At 42.6% G+C, this 27,671-nt stretch overlaps 1 protein-coding gene across 9 annotated transcripts in view; it reads left to right on the top strand.

Annotated features, from left to right (window-relative positions):
- MAP2 (microtubule associated protein 2) overlaps positions 1–27,671 on the top strand; it is a 238,736-nt gene that overhangs the window by 120,765 nt on the left and 90,300 nt on the right. For all 9 annotated transcript variants that reach the window (XM_062002287.1, XM_062002285.1, XM_062002286.1 and 6 more), the window contains exon 4: positions 14,856–14,915. The gene's annotated coding sequence lies outside the window, so the exon portion shown is untranslated. The remainder of the gene's footprint in view (positions 1–14,855; positions 14,916–27,671) is intronic.

The raw sequence follows: 27,671 nt of genomic DNA, 5'->3' as shown, positions 1-27,671 counted from the left end.
AAAGGGTGATAGAAAATTGAAAAGAACTGTGAATGTTTTGGCCAGCAGTATAATCTGTGCCTCCTACAGTGGTGGCTATTGATGTTCATGGTGAGTTTGTCTCATTTTGTACAGTCACCAACACCAGGATTTTCAGTGGGATGTACTGTGGGGATTTGAGAGTGCACCAGGACCTTTTTAACTTCCAGTTTCTATTTCATGGCTTGTCTTGTATCACAATGTTATCAGTTAATTAGTTCTCTTAGTTGGGAAATATCAATATGAAACAGGTTCGGAGGCAGGTCTTGCTCTGAATGCATGCGTCAGGGACCCTGGCCTGCCCTGGAGTGGCTGTGAGTGTGAAGCCTGTGGTGAGGTGCAGGGCTTCACCCTGAAGGCACTGAAGCCTCAACACATCAGTGCTCACCAGCCCATCTCAAACTTATTGCTGGAACCAAGGCATTTAATGTTAACCTGACTATCAGCTGATGCTCAAAAGCTCAAAATTTGCCAAAAGCTGCCTTTGGATTTGCAGATTCCTGGTCTTAAAAGCCAAGTCCCATGTTTGGTTAGTGGTGAGGAGGTGGGCGGTAACAGGTAGTGATGATGTTGTGGTTTGGCCCAGCTAGCACAGAAGCACAACAATCTCTCACTCGGTGCCCCCCATTAACCACTTTGATGATTCCCCATGTGTTAACCACAGCGACAGGAAAGCTTAGACTTTGGCACCCAGTATTAACCACCTGAGCTTTGTGAAACAGTAAATGAAGACAAATCCTTTGCAAGTAGAGGCAGTCATTGTCACAGGCTCATCTAAGCTGAGCAGATGGCTGTAAAAAATGAGATGGTAATGATTTCTAGACCCTCCAGCTGCAGGAGGTTTTCTCAAAATGCAGGAACCCTAGCAGAGCTTCTGGCTTCTAACAAAAGTAGTGAAAAGTTTGCATTAGTTTTTGCTTATGTGAAAAAGGTGCAACAGGGCCTCGTGAAACCACAGTACAGTGGTTCCCAATTCTGGCAGCTTCTGGTTATTTTAACCTTTGTGAAAGATGTGGGGTATTTTCATGAAAGTAAACAAAGTTATCTGAAATGAATGCTCTAAAAGGAAAACACTCCTGTTTTTACTAAATCCCTAAACTTCTGTGTGACCTACTCCAGGTGGTCCTGCTGTGGCAGGGGAGTTGGACTAGATGATCTTTCAAGGTCCCTTCCAGCCCATGAGATTCTGTGATTCTGTGTGACACACAAGTGTATATTCTTTATGGGTATGCTGGCCTCAGCTTGACCTCAGCTAGCCATCTGGATCCTGGTTTCTTAATAACATATAGTCTGCTGAATTTGGCTTTTATGATTTATAGCTTAAGTTATTAAACACAGAACATTTGATTTTGCAGGAACTACATAATTTCTAAATAAACAAGTGGTTGGAATATATACATTAGGGGAGAAAGTCCTCACAGTAAACTCTTCTAAGTGAAAGCAGGTCAGTTTTTCCTGTCATATATCTGGGAAAAGTAGCGAAGGACCTGTTTCCCACAGTGATGCCTGAAGTAGATGTTGAAGCTAAGAAGTTGATCTAAATGGAGTTTTTCTGATTAACACTTAAAAAATCAGAAAAAAAACCCTATCCATAAAATGAAAACTGTTCTTGGGAAAGGATTAGTTTTAAAAACTTCCCATTCCCCCCGAAATTCCTCCCCCTTTTTCTGAGTTTTAAAATTCCTTTTTTAGACATCTTGAAAATGTGAGGAAAAAAAAAAGTAATTCTGTTTGGAATAGCTTAAATTTCTGAAGGAAAAGTCAACCCAAAGAGAAATCAAGTAAAACACAGTTGAAACTTTTCATTTGACCTAGTCTGAAATATGCAGTGATGGGGTTTTTTTTGGTATCTTGAACTTGGATTGAGAAAACATTTCAGAAACCTTGTGGGTAGCTGTCAAGCAGATCTCTGACAACTCAGCATCGGTGATCAGTGCAGCACCACACTAAACAGTGCTGATCTATCCAGGGAATTCCCACCTGGTTCAGTGCAGCCCAGTAACGAAACACTGACTCATGTTTCACAAGCAGCATTACTGCTTTGCCTGGCACCTCAGCCCAGCTGAAAATCTCCATGTTTCAGCAAGGCTGGAGCTGGGAGAGTCCCCATAGCTAGAGGAGACCGTTCCAATAACTGCTGATTTACCAACCCATGTAGAAGACCAATCCACAGTTTCTTTAGAAGCAAATGTGTCAGCAAATTAAAATAAAAAATAGAAGGAAAAAAGAGAGAAGAAAAAAAAAGTAATTGATCAAGTGGGTAGCAGCAAGACTCGTGTCATTAGCTTTATTTATGGGCACATTGTATTGTTCTAGCCCTGCTGCCCATGTCCAGAGCAGAAAGAGCCCTGAAAATAAAGTAGGATTTGTTGCAAGAGCAGACAGACGGAGTAGATTAATGACAGGATGCACTTGCAAGTCCCTACAAACACCAAACACAGCTGGGAAGTGCAATGACTGCTCCCAGCTGTGAAGCTGGCTCTTTGTATATGCTTATTATAGCGATGGGGATGTTGATGCTGGGTTATCACTGGGCCTGGCTGGGGACGTGAGTAACTGGCTGGCAGGAGGGTGTATGGGACTATATCTCCCAGAGAGCCTCTGGTGGATCAGCGAGCTGGGGAGTGGGTATCTGTGGGCCCTGAGGGAATGGAGGAGTCATGGGTTTCTGCTGCAAGTTGAGCTCCAAACTTTTTATGAATTGTATAAATGGAGGATGACAGACTTCCTGAGTATAATGGTCTAAACAGTGTGACTAGAAATTGTTTACGAGTTGAGCCTGGCCTTGACAGCCTCCCATCCAGCACCCACAGTCTGTTTTGGAGCCTCTGCTCCAGCTTGAATTTACAGATTTGTTACCTCCTTGCAGTGAAACAGCTGTGCCTGCATTCTTATCAGCTGAACCCACCTGTAGTCCACTGCAAACAGGCATTTATCTATCTGGGAGAGCGGGAGAAGAGGTTTTGCCAATATTTTCTGAATTTCGTTATTTTTCTTAAGTCTCTTCAGATAATTTTCCTACTCTTGCACCTCTGGGGAACATGTGACTCTGGTACTTGTGGGATCCAAGTCCCATGGGCATCTCTGGTCTTTCAATGAAATTGGCGTTTCTTACCAAATGCCTGATGGTAGGCAAATGTAGTTTGAGTTTGCCGCTCTTTGCAGTTTAGCAAGGAGGAGGGAAAAGGCAGATAGACAGGGAATGAGGGGAAAACAGAAGAGGGCAAGGGTGGATGTGGATGTGCTGGTGTGTTCTGGAGCTGTGTATGTGACTGCTGGCAACTCCTGTTTCATAGTGGAAGCATCTCTTCCTGTCTGGTTCACACAATCACAGAATGGTAGACGTGGAAAGGGACCTCTAGAGATTATCTAGTCCAACCCACCTGCTAAAGCAGGTTCACCTCTGTCAGCCTACAAAAGAACATGTCCAGGCAAGTTTTGAAACTCTCTAGAAAAGGAAACTCTACAACCTCCCTGGGCAGCATGTGCCAGGGCTCCCTAACCCTCACAGCAAAGAAGTTTCTCCTTGTGTTCAAGTGGAGCTGAACACGAAGTTTCTCCTCATGTTCCAACTGGTACATGTTACCCCTTGTCCTGACACTGGACACTGCAGAAAGACTTTCCCCATCCACTTGATGCCCACCCTTGAGGTATTTATAAGTGTTGCTAAGGTCCCCCTTCAGTTTTCTCTTCTCTGGGCTAAAAAGCCCCAGCTCCCACAACCTTTCCTCATACGAAAGATGTTCCAGTCCCCTGATCATCTTGGTGGCCCTGTGCTGGACTCTCTCCAGCACTTCCCTGTCCCTCTTGAGCTGGGGAGTCCAGAACTGGACACAGGACTCCAGATGAGGCCTCACCAAGGCAGAGGAGAGGGGGAGCAGAACCTCCCTCGACCTGCTGAACACACTCTTCTTGATGCACCCCAGGATGCCATTGGCCTTGGCCATGAGGGCACATTGCTGGCTCATGGTGAGTTTATTATCAACCAGGACTCCCAGGTCTCTCTCTGCAGAGCTGCTCTCCAGCAGGTCAATACCCAGCCTGTACTGGTGCATGGGATTGTTCCTTCCCTGGTGCAGGACTCTGCACTTGTCCTTGTTGAACCTCATGAGGTTCCTCTCTGCCCAACTCTCAAGCCATTTGAGATTTGGCAGCACAGCCTTCTGGGGAATCAGCCAGTCCTCCTGGTATTGTATTCTCCCTGGCATGGAGCATTACTCATTTACTGAAGTCATCAGGAGGTTACTAGTTTTTCCACAAAGCTGGAACCAGATGCATGCTAGGAGAAATGTTATGACAGGTATGATTGCTTCAGCAGTCCACCTCGATGAGCATTGACTTTGGTCAAACAGAAATAAGTAGTGCTGTATTTCACATTTGGTTATAGACATTGAGTGAGAAGCTGATTTTTTTCAAAGCATTACTTCTTCATGAATTGTAAGAGAGTGTGTGCATATGCAAGTCTTTGTTTCCCTCCACTACAAGCGGCTTCATGGATTGTGCAGTCACGGTGGTTGAATCAGGCTGTTTGTGCGGTAGTTCTTCCACACACAGCCTTTCTGATTGACATCAAAACCTGTCAGCCCTCATTGTTGTGGCTTTAGGTGTTCCTCACAAGATGTTTGCTCCACTTCTCTGTCTGTGGTGGTCTACCCTACTGGAGGCTCAGCAGACCATTTTTGTGGGGCTCAGGTGACTCAAGTCACAGCTTGGTGTATTAGGTTGACCTACTGACATTGTGACTGTGAGCAGAGATTCAAGAGGAATGACAAATCAAACAGCCAAGGCAGCTCTTTTTCCCATCACTGTTGCTACCAGACAGGACATCTCCTGCAGCAAAGTCAAGCAGTTGGCCTGGGACAACTGTGTCAACCATGAAAGCTGCCTTCGCTAGACTATTTCTGTCTAGAGCAGGGAGATGGTAGTGATTCAGCCCTCAAGGGCTGCTGTCATCCCCTGTCCTCTCCTAAGCATCCTCTTGCTGTGTCTTCTTGCTGCAGGCCCTGGTGGGGTCTCGGTCATGGTCTCTGATTCCTCCAGTGAGCTCTACTCTGGCACAGAAGGGAGACTGGCACTTGTCAGGCTTGAAGTCCAGTCTGTGGATGTCTTTTTGTGAAAGTGGCTTTTCACCTCAGTGGCTTCCCCAAGACCTCTGAGACTGAGAAACAGAGTTGTGTGCTGGGCTGTCCCGCTTAGCAGCTCCTGAGCTGGGGTGACATGGTCTAGTTAGGCTAATAACAGTTTGTAGCCACTGCCCCTGGGGTGCCTGGCACAGTGACTGGCAATGGAAATCTCTCAGGACTCTGTCAGTGTAGACCTTCAGGCAGCCCTGGAAGAAATGATGGCAGAGGACGTCCAGAAGATCCCCAGCAAAGCAAGCAGAAAGATTCCAGATATCAACTACTGAAAGACTTTGCTTTACTTAATTCCCCTTCCCCCAGTGACAGGTGACTTGTGCATTCCAGATTGCTAATGGAGATAAGCAGTTTAGAGGTGATTTAAAAGATAGAAGATTTAAAGCCTCTGGGAGCTTTTGCTCTACTCTGCAAGTGCATGTCTTACTGGAATGTGTGTGAGGTGGGTCTGTCAGTATAGTCATGAACGAAGCAATTAGATTTGATCCAAATAGTGCCGTTAAAACTTCCATCGTGTGACATGTGATGCGGTCAGTGCTGCCGCTTTGCTGTTCAGTTGGGACGCTTTAAACTGGGGAGAAGGAAGAAGTAGAAATCCAAAGTATGGTAGCAAAACAAAGCAAAAAAAAGTCTGGGATTGCCTGCTAACCTGTACTGCACCCCTGTCATGTTTGTCCCCAGGTGGAAGTCTTCAGGCAATATTTTTATGGCACTTGTATTTGTCTTAGGCATCTCTAGTGACATACATGGCACAGCACTGGAGCCATGCCTTCAAGAATGTGCTCTAGTCAATGTCTTATCTGTCCCTCCCATATTTAATCCGGTGCTTTGGGCCTTATTATGTCAACTGCATCCATCTCAGTGTAAAACCACAGCTTAAACTTGGTTACCATGGGTACCACACAGTTTGCACAGCCTGCTCACCACATCTCAAAGTTAACCCTGGAGCATGTAAAATTAGAGGTAACATGCAGCCAGCTGATTGCAGAAACCTGTGGACCAACCATAGGCTAATGTGTTTTCCCCATACAGCCCCAGAGCAACCCTGAGTACCTGTTGCTGTTCTCCTGGAATCACATAGTTTGTGTTAACAGCATGCTGGGAAAAGACTGCACTCGATTACTACAGGATTATGAGGTTGCACGCTGTGTTACATCAGAGACAATACTGGGAATATGTGTTTGAGAGCTGAGAGACCTTGATTTTCTCCTTGTCTCAGGCAGTAACTCACTGGCACCCACAGGAAATCTCTCAGTCTAGAAACCTGTAATTTTTTTATTTTTAAATCAGAATAATTTTATGAAGTTTAATTGACATCCTTATAGTCTCTAATATCCCACTGACAAGAAAAGTAAACTCAATCCAAGCAAAAAAGAGAGTGGCATTTTTATTGTCTCTTACTTTGCATTCTGTCACGTCTCTGAAATACCAAGTTGACTCTTAGATATAGGATGTACTGAGGAAATTTTCTGTCTGCCTAGTCACAGGAAAACCTGCAGAATGAATGGAATTGGTGTCTTAGAAAAGGATCCTCAAACAAGAGAATAGAAGCAAGCCAGTGCAGCAGCTCTTGCTTTCTAACTCCCTGTCATGTCTTCCTTCATTCCTCAGCTGTAGAAGGCCCCCTTTCTGCCTCTTCAGACGCCCAGTAACGATGAGGCTCCAGTGCTGTCCTTTGGAAGGCAGTTGTTGCAGCTGTCTTGTCTGTTCATCTCCATCTGTCATGGTTTGACATGAAGCCATTTCTGGTAAGGGGGAAGGGGCTGTAAAGATGGCTCCTGGAAGTAGTTGCTCAAAACTCTCCCCAGCTCTGAGCCAGACCCACTGCTGGGGCTGAGCCAATTAGATGCCTTCACAATCCCTTTTTAAGAAGAAGCTGGAAGAGGAGGCTTCTTCCTCCTTTTTTCCTGTTTCTTCCTTCTTCTGTCCCTTCTTCTTCTGGCTGGTGGTGGTGCAAGGAGTAGGAACAGTGAGAGAAACAACCATGTGGACTCCAAGGTCAGTGATGAAAGAGAGGAGGAGGTGTGTTGGAGCAGAGACTCCCCTGCATTCTACGGAGAAAACTGGTGAAGCTGAGATTTATTCTCATTTCTTTAAAGACCCCACATCAGTGGTAGAGACTCATTTTGATAATGACCCCGTATTGGGGGCAGAGACTCATTTGCTAAAGCTGGCCCCAGACCAGGGGCAGCGATTCACTTCATTAAACGCCCCGAGCCTGGGACAGTGACTATGGCTGGAGGAGGCCGTGTCCCATGGGAGGGACCCAATCACTTCACTACAGACCCCGAGCCAGGGGCAGTGATTTTCTTCTTTAAAACTATGGTCAGAAGAGGCCGTGTCCCAAAGGAGGGACCCTTTATCACTATGGCTGGAGCAGGCCGTGTCCCGAGGAAGGGACCCAATATCCACAGCTGTAACTGTGGGAAGGAACTCACAACAAAGCAGCTCATTAAACTTATGCCCAGGAGAGGTCTTGTCCAGAGAGAGGGACCCTGTAACTGCAGACACTGCAACCATGGCAAAGAAGCCATGGTTGAAGCATGTCCCTGGAGTAGCCATGTAGGCAACATGGACCTCTGGTCAGTCTGTGTTATGTGCTCACACCAGGCTCATCCAGATGCATAGAGTCCTGCCTGCTCTGAATGCTCTTCAGCTTCCCAAAATCCATGCTTGGCAAAGCTGGAAGTGACTCTGCCCAGCTGTCAGTCCCATTACAATGCTTTATCCCAGCTCCTCAGGCCACCTTCTTCCTTCTGCTTCCCTCTGTTCTCCATTTCCTTCCTCCAAATTACTGTGCTGTCTGAAAGAAAAGTCTCCTATACTGTTGGTTTGCAACAGTTTGTCTGTCAAGGGTTTTGTAAAGAGATAAAAGGCAATGACTGGCTTTCTCTGATGGTGTCTGTCACTCATGACTGAGACAGAAAGCCCTCTGCGATCCTGGCGTATCCTGGCTTTATTCTCTGTTCAACACACACTTTTGACTTTGCATCCATGAGCTTACTGAAGGCTCTGGCTTGTTTTAGAAGGTGCTGTTAGTCCAAAGACAGATTAAATACAGTGTTTAATAAAATGCGTGCAGCACAGTACCTGTATTTTTTTATATTCATGTAAAAAAGAAAAAAAAAGTTAGAAATCACAATCACTTCCTAGAAACTTATTAGTAGTGTTTGGCAAAGTGTTGACCCCAAGAAGTAGAGGGAACGTAATGTCCCAAATGGAAAAGTCTCCAGCTTCCAATAGAAGCTCTCTGCTTCTGGTATAGACTGAGGTGTGGAAACATGCCTTCTGGGGTGTGACACTGAGATGAGGACACAGTGCTCCTAATAGGTGAAAGATTTCTCAGTCCCAGATCTTAAACAAATACCTTCCGTTGGCTCCTGGCTTGCAGGGTTGTTACTTTCACTTCACTAAATGACTGTAGCAGACAGTCCTGATCCACAAAGGAGTCTCCAGTGAGCTTTTCCTCTCCAGCATGTGAAGATTAACTTGTGTCCTTACAATGGCTTAATGAGTGTTTGAAATAGCTGAGGCTTCTAAAACGAAATGGCAAAACTGGCACCTTGGAACACCAGCATCTCTTAGTTAGCAGGAGATTCTTAGAATGGCCCTTCTCCTGGAGACCAGAGTCTTCTGTGAAGGAAGACAGCCAGACCAGCAGCTGAAGTGGGTGTCTGGAGGAACTCAAAGTGACCTAAGCTCTTTCCACTTTGCTGATGAACCGAGGAAAAAAAAAGACAGGCCAGCAAGTAATTTTACAAGTCTCTTAAGATACCATAAGAATTCATAGGAGCTCATTAAACAATAAATTATAGATATAAAATAGCAGGTGTCACATCTTTCAAGCAGTATGGATTAAAATTCATCCTGACAAGACCATGAAAACAGCCCCCAGACCTATCTTCATTGAGCAACTGCAAAAGAAATAAGTTGTGGGTAAGAGAAATGGAATGTTAATGACAGATCTATGTCAGTAAATGTGGGAAAATGCCTCAGCAATAGTTGTCATCAGAACTGTTTCTTTCTCTGTTGGGTATAAAATCATGTACACTACTAGAGATCCAATTTAAAATCCTATACACTATATATTTTCATCAAATGTAGCAATTGTCACTGTCTTCAAGGTTCCCGAAATAAACTCCCTTGGGGTCCTAGCTGGGCTGCTGCATGCAAGCTGTGAAAATATCAATGTATCCATTTTATCCTTTGCTTTTCCTTGTCCTTCTCAATCTCCTTTCTTTATTCCCTATTTACTGGCAGCCACTAATCAAGACAAGTTACTTCTGTGCCAGGAGGATGACAAAACTGTTTCCTCCCAAGCCAACTGTGCTGACACTGCTAACCTTGATTTCCATAAATGATTGAACTGTGTCTCCTGTCCACAGTGTATTTCAGGCTCCAGTTACCCAAGATTCTTGGATGCTGATAGAGCTTTTCATCTTCTCCTTTCCTCCTCACAGTCATAACCAAATGTGATTCTGTCTCCTCTACCCTCATGGCCATGAGCTGCTCAAACTAGTGGTAGCAGCCCCAAGATGCTTTCCTCATGAACAAACTTTTCTCAACTCGTAAGGGTTTAAAAGTTTCTTTTAACCTACAGAAAACTTTGAGATGGTGTCATGGTTCAGGTCCAGCCAGCAACAAAGCACTATTTAGCTGCTCGCTTATCCTGCTCCACACCCCTACTGTCCTTAGGATGGTGGAGGCCCCAGTGAGATGGGAGGAGAAGAGATCCAAGGGCCTTGTGGACAACGACGAGCAGGGATGGCTCACTGGCAATTGTGGTTCTAGGCAAAACAGACTCCACTACTCAACTTAGGGAAGAAAATAAGAACAGTTTAATCTACTACCAACTAGAAACAGAACAGACAGAAAGCAAAAGCAGAGGAGAATGATGAGAATAAATATAACCAGCACTTTAAGATCTCCTTCCCCTACCTCTCCCTTCTTCCCAGGCCTAGCTCACTGCTTCCAATATCTCTACCTCCTCCTCAATGGCACAGAACGACAGGGTATGGGGGATGTGGTCAGTCTGTCACAGATGGTGTCTGCTGCTTCTTTCTTCTCAGGAAGAGGACTCCATGCATTTTTCCCCTGCTCCAACATGGGCTCTCTTTCACAGGACTCAGTCCCTAACAAACGTCTTCCACATTAGTTTTTCTCAAACTCACCAGCGTGGGGGGACTCTGCAGCAGCAGAACTCCAGGCACATTCTGGTGCAACACTGCCCCCCTCAAGGACTCACAGCTTCCTCCGGGCACAGTCACCACTGGAGTGGAGGTCTCTGCTCCAGCACATCTCCTTCTCTTTTCCCTCACTGACCTTGGAGTCTGCATGGTCACTTTTCTCTCAACCAACTCCTGCTACCTCCCAGAAAGAATAAAACCTCTTCTTCTGGCTTCTTCCTCTTAAAAAGTGATCGTAGAGGTGCCCAATTGGTTCAGCCCCAGAAGTGTGTCTAGCTCAGAGCTGGGGAAGATTTCAAGCAACTTCTTACAGGAGCCACAGTTACAGCCCTTTCTTTGTTATCAGAAATGACTTCACACAAACTCAACACATGGATATTATGATGAAAAGGAGATTTCTGCAGTTATTTTAACACATAAGCAATTTAATAGTGTTTAGAATGAACAAATTTGTCATAAGATCAACATTGCTTGTTTTTGCAGCATTAAAACTTTTTCTAGATCAGCTGGGTCAAAAGGAAACATTTCCTAACTGTTAAGCCACTTTCAGAGGTAGACATGTTCAAGGAGTGCAAGAAGTACTGATTGATGTGCCACCTAAAGCCCTTTCAAACTGACAATGAAAATTTCAGAATAGATTTTTCTCAGTCAAGCCAGCACTGGACTCTTGATTTTCAAGTTGAAGCAACATCTACTGCAGTCCTCTCTGAATTTCTGGGCCATGTCTGCAGCCAGAGTAAGCTGCTGACGTCTGCCGGTGGTCAGCAATTTTAGCTGCAGTGCTTTGAAGACATTCGCTATCCACATCAGCACCAGCTAAAGTCAAGATATACCCGACCTTCATTTCTCTGGCACTTTGGAAACTGAAAAATAAATGTGTAGTGAATTCTGCCCTCCAGATATCAGATTATTTTCCTTTGCATTCCTTTGAAAAATGTTTGTCATCTCATTTTAAGCCTCTGCTGCCGAGGGGAAAGCACAACGGATGGAGGTGGAAAGTAGAAAGGAGATGGAGAGTGTACTCTAAAAGGAAAAAGCTTTGGTGATAATGGATCAAATCCATTTGCAGCCTTAGTGCTTGCAGACTGCCATGTGTAACACATTGTTGCACAAAATGCTAAATGCTTAAAAGTAATTTGTGGCAGTTTAGGTTTTTGTCATTGCTTGCACGCCGCTCTGGGACAATATCTAGCACAAGACAAGCTCCCAGACTGAAGAGTTTATAGTCTTAAATATGCCATTCTGTAGGCAGCTGGGTGAAGCTAATAGATCTCTGCAAAGCAGACTCAGAGCCTCGGGTGGATGAGCTGAGCCCTCAGGACAACAGCACAGCTCCTTTCTGAGGGGAAGAAGTGAAGCAGCTTGGGAAAAGTATCTACTTACTCATTATAATTTTCATCACAGATAACTGTGCAGAACAGGTATATTGTTGGATAGATCATACAGGAGTCTTTGAAAAAGCCCCCCAAAATGAAAGAAAGGGAAACAGTTCCTGTAAAAGAGAGATTTTTAAAAAATGGAACAAAATGTATACGTCTATCTTGAAAGTTGTTTTTGAAAGTTTAATAAGAAGAGAAGTAGGAATAAGTGCACATTAGTGAAGCATAGTTACAAATGCCTTGTGCATGAAAGAGGTTCTTAGTCCTCTGTTGTGCCTATGAATGAATATGCATGCTGGGTTTTTTTCCTATCAGTTTTACAGGTAGATGTTGAAGTGTTTAATGAAAAGAAGAAAATGCAGTCTGTAATATATTCAGGAGGGCACGTGGGTGCAGTCGTTGACATGCTGTACTCACAGGTGAATAGCAGAGCAGGAATAAACAGATATCCCTGTCCATTTCATGGTTTGGTGCACTGTGTCCAGCCTAGAGCTGTCTAGACCTCTGTTAGTCTGCATCAACAGAAAATCTGTATGATGTGCTTAAGTGAAAGTAAATGAATACTAAATGCAGTCTATATTTGTGAACAACACTTCAGCAAGGTTTCATCGTTATGGTAAGCTTGCTTGATCTGATAAAGGTTTCCATGTCCAAGACTGAAGGATTTCATAATGGCAGCTTCCTAGTATGAGTGAGAAATAGCTCATCTGTTTTGTGCCTTGTCCCATGGGAAAGGTGATGCTTAGAGCAGCCCTGGCACCGTCTCCTACCGTTCTGGCTCCAGGGTGTCGACCAGCCAGCATGTCTCTTTGTCACAGCACAAAGCTTTTCTAAAGACTGTGCCAATTTCAGTGAATTCCTTATTGGGACAGATTCTTCAGGCATTTCTGTCTGACACAGGAGGGTTAGGGAGATTATTGGAAGATAGGAAGTGGAAGATAGGAAGTGGAAAACCCCATTCATATATGTGGTGCCACATTCTGACCAGGCACTTAAATGTTAACTTCTTGCATTCTAGATAACTGCTCCAAATGTGGAGCTGTTGGCTCTTCTGTGTGGATGGCTACCTCTTCTCTTTTCTAGGGGAAGAATCCTTGAAACATGTAATTTTCTTCCTGGTCAGCAAGAGGTGGAAATGCTGATTACAATCTGTCTTTGGCAAATTCCTGGGGCAGCAAAACAGCTTCCCACTCATGACATCTGTATATGTTGATTATCTGGTGTTTTTGGTATCCTACTACCAGCTAAAATCACATTTATTGCAGTAGACATTTATCAAAGAGATGATCGGGGTTTCAGTTCGAGATTATTAGAGTGCATGTTCAAGGGTGGTAAAGTAGACAATGAGAAATTACAAAGCAAAAATTTGTATTGGCAAAGATGCCATTTGATCATCTGACATGCACGCTGCAGAAGTGTCCATCCTTCTGTTAATGTCCCTGTTTAATGCTTCTGCCTTCTGGGTTTACCTCTCCCAGGAGGCGTGCATCCACCTCCTCTGGTTCTGACTACACGGCATATTTTGCACTGGTGACACATCAGAGGGCTGTTGGGACGCCGAGTGCTGAATGCTCAGCTGTCGAGAACATCGATCTTTCTGCTGAGCTACAGCAAATTTAATTAGCTTATTTTAACATTCCCCTTCATCCTGCGGGTGGGTAGAATTGATGCTGGCTGGAGCCTCATTTCCACATAGCTCATTTAGTGTAACTAATTATTGCGTGTAAGTGAATGGTGCACTCTGGTGACAGCGTCTGCAGTGAGGTGGAGCAGTCAGTTTCCATTTACTTGCTGTCAGAACCATCTGAAACCTTCCCCTTTCAAGGCAGCTAGATATTTCAGTTCTTGCTGGAGGTTAACCCGTGAAACCAGTGCAAAGCTGTGGTTAGCAGGGCCCAATGCCAGTGACATGTGCAGGCAAGGAGACTAACTCAGTGTTGAAGAATAGAGTCCAGGCTTGGAAACAGGGAAAGCATGAACTGCTCTCCAGGTTAAGGTTAGTTCCCTTTGTGTGTATGCATTAAGATTCTCTCTAATTGCATACTTGCATCCTACATTTTTTATCATTACCTTAATACTGTCCTTCTTTTAAACTTGGGTTTAGTCATGTATTTCTCACTAATCTGGTTCCTGGAAACGTCTGTCCCATTTGTGCTGAAGCTTTAAAACAAACAACTGCCAAACAAAAGCATTAGCTTGAGTCAGATATAATATATGGGGAATTAATTTCTGAAGAATTAAAATCAGCACAGTTGCAAGAATCTGAGAGATGAGAAACTGTGCAGCCTTAAATATAGGTGATAGCACCATCTGTTCTCATAATACTTAGGGGATACTCAAAGACCTTTCTTCCTGATTACAGCCACTTCAGTGTCTGTGTGCTACTTCCATCTGTAATGGTTTTCCTGATGGGCTCTGATCAAAAATTTACAATAAGGAGAGAGCATGTGTAGCAGGAGTTTATTTCAAGAAATTAACAATATTTGGTGTTCAGGCATTTCTCACTGAGTAAAGAGGATCACCAAAGGAGCAGTAACATCTGTGGTAGCCTTTTGCTATTTATCTCAGAGAAACTGGAGAAAACTGAAGACCCTCTGTTATACAGGTGAGGGAAGAAAAAAAGTTTTAAGAAGTAAATGGAGTAGTTATCTGCATTGGTATCTTCAGATGCTCTGAAGTGTCATACTGGGAAGTCAGTGGGGGCAACTCTTGCTCTTTTTCCATTACTTTCTGGGCATCTTTACAACTGTTTTCCTTGCTCCTGCTTGAGATCCTCCTGCAGCAGAGACTGTGCACATAGGAGTCCTGCTAGGTCTCTCAGTGGAGGGAGCCTGGCTGGAGTGTGCTGCACTGCACTTGCCTTCCCTGATGAATGACTTTTTGGAGTCATTGGCAGCTTTTCTCAGGGCAGGTCTGAGGATTAAGCAGCTCCTTGGTGGTCTTAAAGCAGACTGGAGGTAACAGGGGACCTGAATTAATGTTTCTCAAGTGAACCTTTGCTAAAAATAGCTGGGAGAAAAAAGCTCAGACACAAGTGTACACATATACAGCATCTTGTGGTCCTTGTAACATTGAGTTCATGCTAAATTAACTGAATAGAAACTAAATAGAGTCTGTATTTCTCTATTTCTTTATAGGAACAGAGAGTTTCTTTTGTTTAACAACCAGACGCAACATCCTATCATCTGCTTAAACAGGTATGACCTTTTTACTTGTTAGCATAGTTTCACAATGAGGTTGCTTCGACAGACCAAAAAGGCTTGAGAAATGGACAAAAAGAAAACTCTTTCTGCTCTTAGAACACTATTTTTCTGGGGCTAGCTCCCATGTTTCCAATCCTCCTTGGTTTTTATTTTTTCTTTCAAAAGTCTCCTGTATCTGATGGAAGCCACCATGCCCACTGTCAAAGCAGCTGTCATCTTGCTTGTGGCTGAGCAAGAACCTGCTTACAGCTCTAGATGGAGAGGACCTAAGATGGTTTTGATACAAAGGCAGCACATCTGAGAGAGGAGATGGAATTGATGTATGCTGCTCTGGTTTGTCATGTGCTGCTGCTGCAGCAAGTTGGACCACAGAAAAGCTGAGAACAGTTTGGCAGAGGAAGGGCAAGCATCATACTGCCTCATCTCCAGAACCAGAAATGATTGGGTTAGATCAAAGAAATATACTTCTTCTTCTCTTTGGGAAAAACTACAGGGGAACCTTGTCTCACAAGGCTAAAATAAGTGTTAAAGAGAACCTGTGCTGCCTCTGTCATTTAGATGAGCAGATGCTCTTTTTGCCAGTATTTCTGTATGCACCAATATTCATTTCAGTTTGATTTACAAGTAAACATAGTTTCTGTTCTCATAAGCATGAGTTTGAAACTTCAGCAAATGGAAATGGAGGTTGGTTGAAAGATTGCATATGAAGCGTAAGGAAGAAATGCAGGAGCGGGGAGTGAGTAGAGTGGCAAAGTGCCCAAATTTATGCTGTTGTTACTTTGCTTGGGCAGGGCTGGGTGAAATACTGACATTTTTGAGGAGCGTTATGTTCACTCTGGCCTTGCAACATGAGCAAAACAGGAGGGTTTCAATGAGCTCACAAGGTGGTTGTAGAAGCTCATAGAGAGTGAGACCTAAGGCATAATGGGATAATGGTTCTTTTCCCAGGATCTCCTGAGAAATGAACACACACATGCAAAACAGTTTCATTCAGCTGGTAAAAGTCAACTCCTCTGTGTTGTCGTTAATAAAGAGATGTTGGATTATGCTAGTTTAAGACATGTTCCTTCTGTGAGATTATGTTTAGCCATTGAATGAAAGCAATGCCTCTTGTTCTCAAGTAGTCTGTGCCATGCTTCTGAGGCTGACAAGATACTTAATGATGAAAAAATTGAGAGATCTAGCACAGCTTTAAAGGAAGGCAGAGCGTCTCCCTTGTGATGAAAGGCTGAGGGAGCTGGGGCTTTTTAGCTTGGAGGAGTCTCAGGGGTGATCTCATTAATGTTTACAAGTACATAAAGGGAGGGTGTCAGGAGGATGGAGCCAGGCTGTTCTCAGTGATGTCCAATGATAGTACAAGAGACAATAGGTACAAGCTGGAACATAAGAGATTCCAAAGAAACATAAGGAAAATCTTCTTCCCTGTGAGGGTGATGGAGCATTGGAACGGGCTGCCCAGATGGGTTGTGGAGTCTCCCTCTCTGGTGACATTCAAAACCCACCTGGACAAGTTCCTGTGAGACCTACTCTAGGTGGTCCTGCTCTAGCAGGGGGGTTGGACTAGATGATCTTTTGAGGTCTCTTCCAACTCTTAAGATTCTGTGATTCTGTAAAAGCAGGCTGATACTATAGAATGAAAAAAATGTAGTAGCGTGTGAGCTAGGATCTGTGTGTACATGCATACAAGTGTATGCATTGGGTACAAGGCTGCTTTTAGACTTCTTGAGCTTGTATAAATCCATAAATCTGTCCATTTCCTGACCAGTCCTGAGTTTATTTCTGCATGTGATCTCTCCTGACTCTATGAATTTGAAGGAAATATAAATCAAGAATGAAGTTTGACTTTCTAGGTTTTTAGACTGTATAAAGCACAGTTACAAATACCGAAGGTTTCACTTTTCATCCGTGAACTTTTCTCTCCCACAAGCTGTGGCAGCACAGAGCTGCTGTGAGCTATGGGAATTGGATAAAGGCTGTATGTGCCAGCCCCTCCTGTCGTGCCTGAGGTTTAAGGCATCTTTTGTTGTTGCACTGAATTTCAATACCACTCCTTCTCTTGGAAAGTGTGGCAGAAACAGCACAGCAGTTTGGGAAGGAGCATTTGCCTTCTGGAAGGTGAACTGCAGGAAGGCAGGAGCCACCCTAGCCCCAGCCTTTTTGCTCACATTGTGAGGCAGCCAGCACATAGAGCAACCCGTTGTGCCTGCAGATTGGCTCCCTGCCAGCATCTGCCAGGGCACAGGGCAGCATAAGGCTGCTTACAGTGATCCTGCATGCTTCAGGAATTTTCCCATGGCCCCAGAATACCCTTGCAGCAATGTGCAAGTACTAAATGAAGGATTAAATTAGCCTCTAAGACTTAAAGTAACAGGCAGTTTTATTGCATTCACCATCTCTCCACTTTAATATTCCACTGATGATAAAGTAAGTTCTCAGATATTTACCGTGCATAGCTTAAATTGTCTCTGCAGGTCCCATCTTTAACTGACAGTCCTTAATTATTGCACTTGAAATAAAGAGTATATCTGTGGAGTGCCACACAGCCTCTTGGTGCTGCTGAGTTGCCACAGATAGTTTAAGAAGTGAGCTAGTCTGAAGTGAAAAGAGAGGGAAACAATCATACGTCAGAACTAGCATGTTCTACACACAGTAGCTGCGTCAGTGGTTAGGAAACAAAATCAGAGTATAACATCTTGTGAGTATTGCTGTCTGTGCTGTGACCCTTTGTTTCCGTAGTGACTAAAAATAATAGTGAGAGCTAGTGGTGGAAATAATGTGCTGCAGATGGGTGACAGGGGAAAGTTGTGATAAAGGAGGCAGGGGCTCAGGAAAAGGAGACTGTCACGTTGCCCTCTGTGTAAGAGCATACCCCAAGGCTGGGCTGTCAGAGGAGGAAGAGTAACAGAGCCAGCAAGGTGGCACAGAAGACTACAGGGATGGGTGATAAAGCTCACATCCCTCTGAGCTGGGATGTGTGTACAGACTTTGCAGCATTTGGAACTGAAGACTCAGGTTTGGGAGCATTACAGCATTCTCTAATAGTGTGATTTTGCTTCTGGTACTTCTGGGGCTGTGCAGTCTCTTCACAGTGGTCACTAGGCCTCGTGATTCCCTGTGTGCTGTGAACGAACTCAGTGTCTCCTGACATGAGCTTTTTCGTGTGAACTGGTTCTATGAAGGCACTCCACCACAGGAAGGTGCCAAGACACTTTACTCAGCTGGACTCTGTCTAGGCCTTGTGTGGGGCTTTTTCTAAGCAGGAAGGAGGACTCTTAACATCCTCCAAAGCCCCTGTCACATTGAGATTCCTAATAATTTTGGGTAGCATTTTAAGTATAAGTGTTACTTGCACTTCTGTTTTCTACTGTGAATCTACTGCTGTTCAGAAGGAGAGGGACATAGATGGGGATGGTGCTTGGAAGCCTTGTGGGAGAATATTTTTATATCAATATTTTATTTAATTGGGTTGAAACCTTATCAGATATTAGTGCATGTTATATGAACTCTTTAGACAGGTGCACATTTAATGGCTACACTTTAAATATACCATAGCTTGTATTTTAGGCTTAGAAATTTCTCTCACTGCTGTCTGGAAGTTAACATTGTACAGAAAGATATCAGTGAGCAATGAGTAGAACAGGTTTTAGGGGATATGAGTTGATACCTGCTAGAAGGTTTTCTTGTAGTACCTATAAATGAAACCTTGTCTCGTTTTCCATAGAATTAAAACTCTAGAGATGTTGCTCTCCATTTTCATTTTATTTACTTTTTGTTTTGTGATTGGGGTTTTTTTTCCCCTCGATGATCTTTGTAGCACTAGGAAAAGATGATAAATGGGCAGAGTGCAAGATACAGTTTGGTGGTGTTATTGGTGTTGTCTTCCCTTTTCCTGTGCAGCCAGCCTGAGTGTCTCTCTATGTGACACTGTGAGGGCTGCAAGGCATCATCTCAACCTTGATGGTGCTGTCACAGCCAGAGTGACATCCAATCCTCCTTCATCAGCCTCCCTCTTGAAAACTGTCTCCTGCCAACTAGTAGGCTGTTCTGCAGTCTCACTGGTAAGAAACCTTTAGCTTCCATTTAAAATGGCTAGAGAGTTCTTATACTAAACTAGCCTTTGGGTTTTTTTTCTCCTTTATGTTTATCTCTTATCATCACTTTACCTTTGAAAGGAGGGCTGTTATCAATTTGATAACCAACTAATGTCTTTCCTCCTTTCTTCTGATTATTTTAATAGTCATTATCCGCACCTTCTTTCATTTGAAAACACCTGTTTTGAACATAAGTTGTAAAGGCAAACACTGTGTTGTTTGTGTTTATCAGCTATCAAAGGTAGCATTTGCTACATTTTGAAAGGATTCAGATGTGGTTATTAAGCAGTGGAAAGGAAGAAGAATGTCCCCTGTCACTAGTAAATCATGATGATGATGGTAGTGGTGTTAGTAATAATTCTACCTGGCAGGCTGAGTCACTAGTAGATGCTTAAAACTTGTTTACAACCAAGAACAAGGTTGTTCAGGCAGGAATTGACAGGCAGAGGTTATATGACTTGCTGTGGCTTTTTAGTGAGTGTCTCCCCAGCTCCTTGGATGCAAGCGGTGGGTCAGAGAAATCAGGAAGGGAGAGGAATAGGTAAATTTCCTTCCTTTCCCCTGGATAGTAATGAGCAAGGAGATGATTTTTGAGGAAGCGCTTGATAAGCAGGAGAAACAGAACAATTCTGTGTGTTGAAGCTGTGATCAATGCTTTTGCAGGATCAGTGGTCAACCCCAATACGAGGGTTTTCCATTCCTCTGCAGTACTTAAGTGACTATATAGAGGGACAAAATTAAGTAAGATGAAGGTGAGATGATAAGCCAGTTCTGTGAAGACTTACTCCATTTGAGAACATAATAGTCAATACTTCTTGTAGCTCAAGAACCAGTCTAGTGTACTCATGAATTCTCACAGCTGTGAGTTTTGTCCCCCAAGTCATGTGAAAGGAAGGAAAACTCTAAACTATGGAGTAGAAGCTCAGTTCTCCTAAAGGCAGTTCAATTTTTGCCATGCACATCCTTTTGAAAACATATCACCTTGCTAAGAATTATACCTATAAGGCTATATGAAAAAGGAATTGCTGACCCTTCTAAAAACTGTAGTTTTAGCTTTGAAAAGTCCCTGCTATGCAGTGCATGTGCCAACCCTTCATTTACAGGAGCTGGAGGGCAACTCGATGTCACTCAAATTGTGCCATCTATCAAGGCACGGCCAGGCTGGTGACCTGCTCAAAAGGGCCTTGTATCACTTGCCTCCTCCAGTGATCCGACCTATGAGATGTTCTCTGTTTATCTTCACAGCAAACCCTCCTGCTCTCTAAAACCACCTTTGTCCACAGCATCCCACTGCTGAGTTCTCCTGTGCTTTCCTGTGAAGCATCTGGTTCTACCTGGTGTCAGGGTGTACTGGGATGTGCACTCACCTGTCAGCAATAAGCGGGGGCTGGAATTCTGTGCTGCCTGTGAAGTGCTGATAGGAAAAATGATCCCGTTCCCACTTGATAACTTTAAGTGACTTTCTAGTGCAAGTCACCAAATGCCTAAGCATTACAGCCCCATTATGTTCTGCACTGGGAAACCTGACACTGGGAGTTAAGCCTGAGTTACATGTATTTAAGCAGCTGTGTTAGTAAACACGCTTTTGAAAGAGATAGTGGGAGTAATGGGACTGCTATGAGCATTCTCCACAAGAGGAGTTTGAGAGAGATACAAATTCATTTGTGTTGAGGAGCAAAACTTATGAGAAGAACAGATGTTTGAATCATAATGTTCTTTCCAGCATAGTTGATGAAAGAAAACTCTTCATAATCGTGACCAAAAAATACTCTAGTTGTCATCCTTAAGATGAGTCATTTTTTTCCCTGCATTTTTAATCCCTCTGAGACTTTGATCACTTCTGAAGCAGGAAGTTATAATTCAGCCCAATCTCTGGCCATGGCATGTTGGGCAGCTGGAATAATTATGCAGGGATATAACATGCTGTGGGATTCACGTGCAAGTGAGGTCTTCACGTGAAAAGAGAGATCCTGACGAGATCCTGAGACAGAACTTGTTCTCTGAATTGTTTTCCAAATAATCCTCGAATTCTAAATTGTAAGGTTTCAGGATGTTTCTGTAATAAGATTGCATGTTGTTCTGCCTTTTGCCCTGTCCTTGTGGGGCAGCTGGAGTAGATGGCAAGGCACTTTGATCAATAGTCCTTTCTCAAGAATTAATTCATCATGTTACCTGTACCGTGTCTGTAAGACTTTTCTGCAGCATACTCAATGTAATATCTCCCTGGTATCCTTATTTTAGTTATGAATTCTTCTGGGAAAAAAAAAAAGTATTTTGGTTGCTTATACAGTAACTCTTTTGTCGGTTTTGCTACTAAAAATTGCGAGAATGCAGAAGAATTAGATTTCTGTTTCATGAGTGTAATGAAAACACAATTAGACACAACAGGATCAAGTCTGGGGTTAATGGCGGCTTGCCTGGGAACTATATACTGCGTGCAACAGCTTCTGCTGTGATTCTTGTTAATGCTCTGTGATTCATTACTGTAGCTACCATAATATTAGTAACTGGGTGTCCAAGTCTGGATTAGATCACTGTTGTGTTAGATGCTGTGTGCTGAAACAGCAGAGTTGTTCCAGACCCCAAAGAGCTTACAGTCAAATCTACAAAGAGGCATGAAGGTGTAAGCAGCCAGACGGCATGCTGGCGAGACCATATTTGTCGGTGTAATTAGTAGCTTAGAGACTCCATGGCTCAGACTGGGAAACTGTAGATGGAAAACGATGCTCACGTGATGCAGTTCACCTGGGACATATCAGCATGAAAGCACATACATTGTACAGCTAACAAGAGAGCTAATTCTAGTTTACTTGGGTTTTTTTATGTAAAATCCATTGTATTATGAGTTGTAAAATGCATAAAGCCAACTTCCTTTCTAGGCTATCTCTGCTGTTGTAGCATGTTTTCCATTGGGAGTATTTTCTTCTCCAATATAGCAAAGCTCTGGTTATTAATGCAGGTCAGTGTTTCTGCATATTGGCCACTGCAGCAAGTAACAGAAATGGACAAAAATAGTTCAGCACCCTTAAAAACTAACCTAAATGGCCTAAACCTAAAGAATTAGATGCGCCCTGGCACCTTGCCCCCTGCCCCTCCCCCCACTCCCCGCAAGTTCAGAATGTTTCAGCTAGCAATAAAACCACCAAATTAAGATGAGATAAGAGTTTATTTTGTGATCTGAGAGAGGAGGATTTGGTAGTCATGATAAGGCCTTTTCTTGCAATCTGAAACACACCTGTATCTTTCAGAGCAACTCTGTACTTTGACATGCCTGAAGTCAGGTCTTCCTCCTGCTTTGAGTTCAACTCACTGCTGGAAATAGTGGTGCCAGTTAAACTATTTTGTAAGTTCAAATAATTGGTATTATTTGTCAGTGTGGGATGGTATCCAGTGTCAACTCTCTACTCACAGCTTGTGACTTTTTTCACCACACTACTGAGAGTCTACCCCTGACTGTCCAGCCCATATATTCCTGTGGTACCAGGTTCCACTATTTTTCTCATCCTGTGAAAGATTCACGCTCTATCCTGTGATCTTTCAGACCCACATCACTTGGTTCTTGATAGCATCCTTACCTCTCTTTCCCCATCTTGTTCCTCTTTCTTCAGGAAATTATTTCCATTTACTCCTTGGACTTTTTGGCTCTCCTGACTAAATTTGAATTCCACATAGTGTTTTCTCAGCAACTTTCTATATAGTGACTTCCTACTGTAGGTTAACCAGGCCGTGTTTCATCCTTTACCTGCCTTTACTTAGACAGGTAATTGGGCCAGAAAGAGCATATGCTATAGCTAGGTGGGAGCTCATCGTCTGTGATTAGACAACCAGGACACTTCCAAACATAAGGAGGAAGGACTGACCTCTTCTTCTTGTATTTCCCTTCATAGAGACATTAATACCTTCTCTCTCCTTTGCACATCCATGGATTTTCTAAGGTGGTAGGTAGTAGCTTAGTATCTTCTGTCAAACATGATAGAAATTGGCCAGTGTGATTCACAATTATGGACATGGATAGACACAGCAGACAGGCAGAGAGAGGAAATTGGAGCACAAACATAATGAGAGAATTAGGGAGCAAGTTTTTTTGATTTCTTGCACATTCACACATCTTCAACTGAGTTAACTGTCAGAATTGAGGAAGGGGTTGACAATACTGGTTTAATGTCAGGGAGAAATTGTAAGGACCTGTTATGTAGTTGTGAAGGCAGGTTGGTATCAGGGACTTGATGCATACCTTGGAATTTATATTTTCTTAAATGGATTCTGGCACTACATTGTGTCACATTTTTAATTGCTACCAAAGACAGTTCTTTGTAAATGTATTTTTAGAAATGAGCATCCATCAGAAGAAATGCAGAAAGCTTTATATCACTGGAGGAAAGAGAGAATAAGTGTTATGGAGATTCTGTGAAAGAATTAAGTCCCTTAGAGATAACCCAGTTGGTCAGCTCAGCAGCCTTATGGAGATGAAATAAGAATCTGCATTTTTGTTTTTATGGTAATTTCAACAGCAGGGACTCTTTAATGTGGGTGCAATCTTCATCAGAGCCTTCACATAAAAATTTTAAACTGTTGCTATTCTTGATCATTCTTTCTGATCATTGAGAGTTTTGAGAGATCAGGGTCCTTTTCAGTGGTGACAGAATCCCGAGCTGACCTTTTAGGGTCCCAGGGACCAGGACTGTTAGCCAGACAAAGCTTGGGGCCACATCTGTCTACAGAACAGACTCACAGTGTCCCAGATTCCTCCACTTCCTCAACATGCCCAAGAAGAAATTCAGACTCTGACGTGTCAGTGGTAGATGTTGCAGTTTTCTTTCAGATCTCCTTTTTGTGGCTGTAAGTTTGTCGTGCTGCCTCCAGGCAGATGCTGTGTCTGATAAATGTCCTTCCTTAAGCAAAACTTTCTGAAATCTGGATCTGAAAGCTTTGGTTGGGAGCCAGAGCATCCTCACAAACATGAGAAGAGACAACCCTTGCCCTGAAGGGTTTGCAGCAAAAAACAGGCAAGTTACAGACAGCGTGAACATTATCATATGTGTTTTACAGCTGGGAGAACTGAGGCATGGGCTTGTTTATTAATAACATGGAGGTCACGGAGCAGGTGAAACAGCAGAGCCCTTGACTGACCTCTAATCTGCATCTTAGTGCCTTAAACTATTCTGCCTTTTAAGGATCTTCATGATTATAGGAGTATCTGTATTATACCATAGTGGTGGGAAGAAGAAAACCTCTCTTTGAATGACATAATCTTGAAGATACTTTAATTGGTTCACGGATGTCTTCATCCTTTGGTCAGCTTTAGCAAATTATGTGCAACTAATGCCTAATAGAAGACAAGAAATTACTAGCAAACAATAAATTAACAATAATGCAGAGGAGAGGTGAGACAATCATAGTCTCAGCAGTCTTTAGATAATTAAAAGGAAAATCTCTTTATTTAAAGTACCTTATAGTTGCTAATGTTATTAATCTCCTGGAAAATCCATGTCTATGAAGAATAGGCAAAGCTCTTCCTTGAACACAAAGAAGGGAATCACTGAGATTTTTGGATGATTGTAACATTTTTCTTCCTCTCTTTGCAACTGCATGAGAGCATGATCCCAGATTCACTGCAATTATGCAGCATCCATATCCATTAATACAAAGATGATGAGGCTGTAAATTAAGGAGAAGAGGGGGAAAAAACAAAAAGCCTAGGTGTTACAGTGCTATCATTTTAATTTCCAGAAATACATGTACACACACACATGTAAAAATAGTCCTAAATTAAAAAAAAAAAAGTATAAAGCTAGCAAGTAGATAAGCTGGAAGGGAAACCAGAGTGTTTCATAGCTTTACCTTTTCTCAGATATCACAAAAATTTTTTTATTTGTCCTGAGTGACTGTCAGAGTCGCCTCTGCCTTGCACGTGCACATAATTATCTACTTTCAGATCAAGCCTTGTAACATGTATGTGTGCTTTATCTTTCTCAAATGGAATCTTGCATAATAAGTACTGGATGACATAGAGCTATTTTTTTTCCAGAATAAAATATTCAGCAAAATATATCTATCTGGGTATTTCTGCTGCCTCTTACTGCAGAAGGTTGTGGAGCTTGTGAAAATGCTGCAATGCAGCAAGTGTACTACCACTGATTAAAAGTAGATTTTTGTTGTTGTTGTTGGTTTTCCCCCCTCTTCTGCAATCTTGTGGGTGGCATTTTAATCAAGTTCTCATGGTAACAAACATAATTTAAAAACACTGAAGCCTACAAAATCAAGAGGTTTTTTTTCTGTATGTGTTTGAGGTGGGTGTTAAGTCATTACGACTGCAGTGATGCTGGTTATTTCAGTTGTTCTAGTGCAGAGATGACAAGGGAAGTAAAATGGAAGGAGATGTTGCTGAATACAGAAAATCTTTTGTCATCTTTTCACCAGGTTCTATTGTCTATTGTTCTATTTTTTGTAGTGAGAGTGTGATTAAAGTAATGTGTAATGTACTCCTTATGTTGCTTTTTCATTCTGTTAGATGTATTCTGGCATCACAGTTATGTCATTTTTTTTTAACGGATGTTTTGATTCACTATGGAGAACATGAGTCCCCTTCAAAACACATATGAAAACACATGAGAAAACTGTGCTGTATGGCATTGTCATTTGTTTATATATGAAAAGATGCAGAGAAAAGCATAAAGAAGCGGTTAAAATGAAATCAGGGGAGACCTGAATTAAATGGTCCATTTTCTGTTAGCAAATTGATCTTGAAAGCACCACATGGCTAAAATATGCCAACTCATGGAAATTAGGCAATGATATCTGATCACTGGATGATCTGCTGCTTTGCCAAGTTCAATTGCTTTTGATGCTTACTGTGTTACAAATTCACTTAAATGAATTTATTCTGCAGTATATTTACAGTCCTGCAGATATACAGTGAACAAAGGAATGCAAGTCAGTAAGCCTGTGGGGATGTCAGAAAATGTAAGATGCACCTCACTCTAAGATGCTGGGAAGGAAGTTGAGTTCCAAATGGATGGGCTATTGCCTGATCTTAAATAAGTGTGAAAATGAAGTTCCAGTGGTTTTAATTTTTAAAAAAAATCTTTTTTTTCAACTACAGCCTGCTTACAAGAGATTAACAGGGTGGAATTTAACATTGCAACACCCCAAATGTTCTTGCCTAGCTTACCTGCAGGTCTCATGAGCTGTATGGCAGGAATGGTTAATGCACACTGGTGATTTCCCAACGTAGACAAGTCTGTCAGTTAGACCAAGCTCACACCTTCAAAAAGACTGTTGAAAGTAGGATTTACAGGAATACTGTGATTTCCAGTAACACAGAATAGACAGAAAGATCTCAACTATGGGGAAGAAAGCTCTCTTTTGTCCCCCTGCTCTTCACGTAGGTATTGATCCATTTTGCAGCAAGGCCAGACTGCTCTGCTCTTCCTTACCCTTAAGAAAATACTGGATGCTTAGACTTTTTGCTACAAAGGGATGGGTTATAAGTTTTAGTGTATGAAAGTCCAGTTGTACCCTTTCCTGTCTAATTTGACTTTGCATAAACATTTTGCAGTGCTTCTCAGAAATGGGAAAGTCCAGGGACTTTAATGTATTTTCTAGAATGGATATACCACTGGGCTTTGCTGCTGCCCTTCATTTTTGTTATCTTGTAACTTTCCTGTTCAGTAGCTGCTGAAATGGAAAAATGAATGTTAGGAATTACGTTTGGATTAATTTTTTTATGTGAATTTTGAAAAAGAGCTGGAGTGAGAAGTGTCTTAATGGCATATCTTCGCAGTATTTTCCCTGAGCATTTTCCATAATGCTGGCTGAGACCTGGGAATTTGAGCAGCAGACTGTGAGTGCCATACTGGTCTCTCCTATCGTGAGTGCCTTCTGCATCTTTCTCGTCACGGAAGATTGTTTTGGTGTGATAAGGACAGAATTGGACAGTATTCATACATTTCCCTGCTGATTTTGGAAATCTTTCATGTTAAGAGTTTCTGGGATTCTGAAGGTAAACCAGTAGAGAAAGCAGTAACAGGACAAGAGCCAAAGGAAACAGAGCTACATTGATTTTTATACTAGGAAACAAAAAGATCTATGGAACACTAGCTATATGGAGAGAACCAATTATCCCGTAACTTGCTGACACCCTTGTATTTGTTTAGTGTTGATAGAATGAACCTTTCTACTCAAAAACATTTTGTCTCAATAGTCATTTCTTGCTGTGGGAAAAGGAAGATTACCACTCTGGTTTCAGAAGCAGCAACCAATTGTGAGCAATGCTCCTTGAAAGCAGTACAACAAAGTGAAGCACAATATATTCTTCAAAGCAGCAGATCATTGGAATGGATGATGTTTGAAATATCAACTGTATCTTTTAAATGATAACTTTTTGCACTTGATCACAGGCTCTATGTCAAATATAATGATGTGGATATTGTAATCTTTATTAGCTTGATGTTAACAATTCCCACCTCGCCAAGTAAAGCCTCATAAAATGTTCAGAATTTTTTTAAAAACTGAAATGTGTTGAGGATTGCAGTTTTGGAGTATCCTCCCACATAAAATCCTTCTGTATCAAATAAAATGCCTTTTCAAAGAACAAGCAAAAATTTGCTTCAAGAAAAATCTCCTGGTTTTTGTAATATTCCCAGAGAACACTGACAAA

The sequence above is a fragment of the Colius striatus genome, chromosome 9 (assembly GCF_028858725.1).
Source record: "Colius striatus isolate bColStr4 chromosome 9, bColStr4.1.hap1, whole genome shotgun sequence".
NCBI classification, from domain to species: domain Eukaryota; kingdom Metazoa; phylum Chordata; class Aves; order Coliiformes; family Coliidae; genus Colius; species Colius striatus.
The sequence above is the reverse complement of the archived record's forward strand: the minus strand, read 5'-3'. Positions and strand labels throughout refer to the sequence as shown.